Source organism: Octopus sinensis, linkage group LG9 (genome assembly GCF_006345805.1).
Source record: "Octopus sinensis linkage group LG9, ASM634580v1, whole genome shotgun sequence".
Lineage (NCBI taxonomy): Eukaryota > Metazoa > Mollusca > Cephalopoda > Octopoda > Octopodidae > Octopus > Octopus sinensis.
In genome coordinates, this window is record NC_043005.1 from 76,172,029 (window position 1) to 76,177,028 (window position 5,000).

The following is a 5,000-nucleotide window of genomic DNA, read 5'->3' on the forward strand; positions in this document are numbered from 1 at the left end:
CGGAGTACCAGTATCATTGTTAGTGTTTTCTTTCATAAAAGCAATTTTCCAATATTTATAATGTTTTACTCTATTAATAACCGTGCAGGTCAATTTAACCTAGCAAGTAGTTAAAATTCGTCAGACTGTGTATGCACGTTTGTAAGAGAGAGCGAGACAGAGAGAGAGAGAGAGAGGGGGGGGAGAAAGAGGAGGAGGAGGAGAAAGACAATGTACGTCAGCTGTTGCCTGTTTGTACTTAACTGTCTTTGTCTGTGTATTTGAGTCGACACCTACCAGCCGTGTTCTAACTCACTCGGCTATCAAATCAACAACTGCACGCTATGCGATTGAAAAAACACTGGAAACTACATTTCGATCTACGCAGCAGCAGATGGAATTCACAATTATCAGCTTGTCTTTGTCTTTCTCTGTTTGCATGTTTCCATAAACTTTGAATTATAAACAAGTCTAAATTTAATTCCCAGTTGATAAGGATTTTAATATTTTTTATTTTAATTTTCGTTTTTTTTTTAATTTTGCGATTTAGTTTCAATATTTATTACTAAACAATGAAATGGAGTGTTGTGGGAGCCAGCTGCTACGTAAAACCTTTTGAATCTATTATTGAATGAAAATTGTTTTATTATTTTTTTTATCTTATTTTTCAAAATTTGGCTGTGTGGTTAAAAACTCGCTTTGCAACCGCATGGTTTTGGGTTCAATCCCACACCTAGGTAGTTTGGATAAATATCTTCTGCTACAATTCCGGGCCAACTAATGCGTTGTGTCAATCTAGTACACGGACACTGTGGAATATATATATACTTATATAAATTTAGATATGTTTCGACCAAAGATTAATCCAGGCCATGTCTAACTTAATAGCACCACCTGATAGTATTATCTAAATCCTGTTTAAGTCAAGTTTTGTTTATGGTCCATTCAAGTAGTGAGTTGTATCCAGGTATGGGTGGCTTATCCGGTATTCCTTGAAGAAATCTGTCCAGACTCCGTTTAAAGGTGATGGGATCCTTTTCCTTTTTGATTTCTTTCCGAACAATTTTAAACAGGGTAGGGCCTTTGAGGAAAAGAAATTATGCTGCAGTGTACCTATATGCTGTGATCCTGAATTGGGCAGGGACGTATGGTCCGTGGTCCCAGCCTTGGATGAACCTTGAAACTATATATATATATATATATATATATATATATATTATATATATATATATAATATATATATATATATGTATATATAGTTGAAATTTATAGAAAGACGAAGACAGGTGTATGAACAACAAACAAGTGTATTAGTTTGACGCTCGGGAAAATGAAAATCTCTTTTATGTTTCGAGGCTACGCTCTTCAACAGAAAGGAATGAGAGAAAATTAAAAAAAAAAACTTGTAGAGTTAGCGGTCAAGCATGGCGAATATATATATATATATAATATATATATATATATGTCACACACACAGATATATACATACACACACATATATGTATGTCTTCATGTTTGTTTCCCACCGTTTGATCACCGGTTTTTACTTGTTTACGCTCCCTAACTGACTGAATAAGTATCAGGCTTTAAAAATAAGTCCTGGGATCGATTTGTTCGACTAAATCCTTCAAGGCGATGCCCCTGCACGGCCTCAGTTCAATGATTGAAACAAGTAAAAGATAAGATAAAATATAAACCAATAGAAGCCTGGCACCTGTAATAACATCCTCTTATGTTACATATTAAAATCACGAGTCAGCTTCGTTTTTCATCTACTTCTGGATCTATAAAATAAGTAGCAGTAATTATTGTTGTTATTTAGTGGCCGAAGTCAGGCCTGGTAGAGCAGATCTATGAATGATCAGAGGCCTTCTTGGCGTGGCAATCACGTCAGTTTGTTTATCTTGTACTAAACGGTCCTATGTTTTCTTTCCCTTCCTCAAACTTGAGAGGTAGTTGTTCTGAAACGTTGCATCATGGCATTAGAGCGTGAAATCTGGACATTTATATGTGTTGCAATTTTAAAAAAATATAAATTTAAGGCTATAGAAAATCTATACTAGTTTCAAACTTTGGCATAATACCAGCAATTTTTTTGGGCGGGATAAGTTAATTATATCAGCAATAATACTTGTATGCTACTTTATTTTATTGTTCACGAAGGAGGCAAAGTCGACCTCGGCGAAATTTGACTTCAGAACAAAGAGCAGAAAATCTATATTAACCGATAAAACGCTGGGATTTGCACTTACATAGCATGGACTGCTGAACACATTTTATGAAAATGAGACTACCATACACACACAAAAAACAAAAAATAGTTAAAATATCTTCTTAGTATATAATGGTGGTCAGTTTTACATCATCTGAAAAGTCATTAGTTGAACTATTAGCCCTCTTACACTCTGGGGGATTTCGGAGCTTTTGAGTGACATTACACCCCACCCCCCACAAACATCCATTAATTAAATGCATCTATCTTGGCCACGATAGTGGCCCGTCGTGCTCTATGTGTTAATTCTTAAGCGTTTAGAGAAATAAAAAAAATAAAAACAGAATGCTTTTCGGTATTTGTTTCGACTCGCTGAGCTACGAGTTCAAATACCACCGAAAGTAATTTTGCCATTCAGCCTTTCGTGGTCGATTAAAAAATATCAATCCAAGACTATATTTTTGGCCGATCTGTAGGAATGTGGGGCTTTATTATGCTTTGGGGCTATTTGTTCCGTCTCTTTGCATTCTGTGTTCAAACCCTGTCGAAGTCAGTTTAGTCATTCAGCCTTTCGAGGTCAATAAAAAGTACCAATCTAAGAAAATAGATCGGCGGAACAGTAAGAATGTTGGACCTTATGCCTTGCAGTATTTGCGTTCTGAGTTCAAATCCCGCCATGGAGTACATAGGTGGTAAACGTAACCTGTCACCCAGTTTAATACTACCAGATAGTACCTTGGTGGAGTCCACTGTATTGTCAGCATTTGGGCCAGATTTCATACTTGAGGTCACCTTCCTCCCTTCACAAAATAGGAGGTTGTGAATTGGTGAATTATCGGACAAAATACTTTGATGTGTTTAGTTGCGTGCCTACAATTTCACTTTCTGACCTTAAATCCCACCGAAATTATCTTTCTACTTTCTACTTCCGGTGTTCAAAAAACAAAAAGTCTCGGTCAAGTACTAGGCCGAGCTAAGTTAACCTTTTCTTTCCCCCACCAAATGCGTGGCTTTGTGCCTATGTAAAGAAACCGTTGTGGTACGTCATAGCAATATAGGGTATTTCATAGCAATGAAGTACGGTGCATCATTGTCATCAGTCTCACCCATCCACCAAAGAAGACGAAGGAAAAAAAGAACTAAAAATACTACAGAAGACAAAAATAAAATGAAAAAAATAGAAAAAGAAGGACTGCTTATATCAAAACTTTTTACATTTGTTTGCCCAGCTGAGTCGTTGTTTGATTATCGGCTCTGTTATCAAATAAAGAATTGAAGCATGGTCGCCCAAATGTTTTATGAATGCTGACTAAACAAAAAAGATAAAAAAGAAAAAGAAATAAGAGCTAAAAATACCAAGTGAACGGAGATGTACATCCTCATACGTTAGTAAATTGTAATACGCCTTCCTACATATAATAATGTTGGATATGATAGTAAATAGCCAATAGCAGATAATCTGGGTAAACTCAAGGTTTCAAGGAATCTATCAAGGCCGCTCAACTCAATAAAGGCAATCTCAGAATCGTGGAGGTGCTCCTTTTATCAACAAACTGAGACCAGCCATAAATAACAGAAAAGAACTACATGAAGCAAACTGGTTACCATAGCAACACCAGTCTGCAAATGCCCTCTTTTCATCCCGAAGAAGAAGTCATAGCCCCGAAATATAGAAATGTAAGGTAAAACTCCAACTTTGTTTTGTTTTTCATTTGCTTTTTTTTTGTAGTTTACTTCATGTTTTTTCGTATCGTGCCGGCCTTAAACCGTAGTATCCAGTCTAGCAAAAGTCAAATACATTTGAAGCTATGATTAGGCGTAGATTTCAGCTCAGTACTGTAAACTAATAAAACACTGACCAGATTTATTTATTTTTTCACTGAGCTCTTGACGTTTCCTCTGGCAAATTGGTTCATTGAAGGTTTTGTGATATTACCAGAAATAACATGGGTTAGAGACGAGATACGAACCTTTGCCACTTGGGTTTTAATTCCCTCAACGCTATTTGAAGTTTTAGAGTCACACTCTTTGCCCAGCAAAACGTCGTTTAGACGGAGCATCACTGATGAAATTTAATAAAGATGAAACATGTCTGAAGTTATTACCGTCCTCCTAAAGTTCAGATTTTTTTTTACTACATTTCACATTTAATTTTAATTAAAATAACGGAATTGTCTACCCTGATTTTTTTTTGTTTTAAACACCGATTTGTTCTAATTAGAAATTAAAATTCAATATATGTAATACGAATTAAGGAACTTCAAACAATTTGTTTTTAACGGTTGAACTCGAATTAGACAAAGCTACAAATATTAGCATGCAAATATTAGTTTAAAGAAAATCTTGAAACAGAAAAAGTCGAAGACTGCTTTAGTTCAATGGTTGAACGTCTGTCACATTTACAGAAGATATGTGTTCGTGTTCCACGAGTTGCCTACGATCTTTTTTCTATCCAAAGAGATTTAATCCAATATTTACAAGCGCAGGGCTGGCTGTGTGATTGGTGGCTTGCTTACCAACCACATGGTTCCGGGTTCAGTCCCACTGCGTAGCACCTTGGGCAAGTGTCTTCTACTATAGCCCCGGGTCGACCAAAGCCTTGTGAGTGGATTTGGTAGACGGAAACTGGAAGAAGTACGTCGTATATATCTATATATATGTATATGTATGTATGTGTGTGTGTGGGTGTTTGTGGGTCTGTGTTTGTCCCCCCAACATCACTTGACAACCGATGCTGGTGTGTTTACGTCCCCGTAACTTAGCGGTTCGGCAAAAAGAGACCGATATAATAAGTACTGGGCTTGCAGAG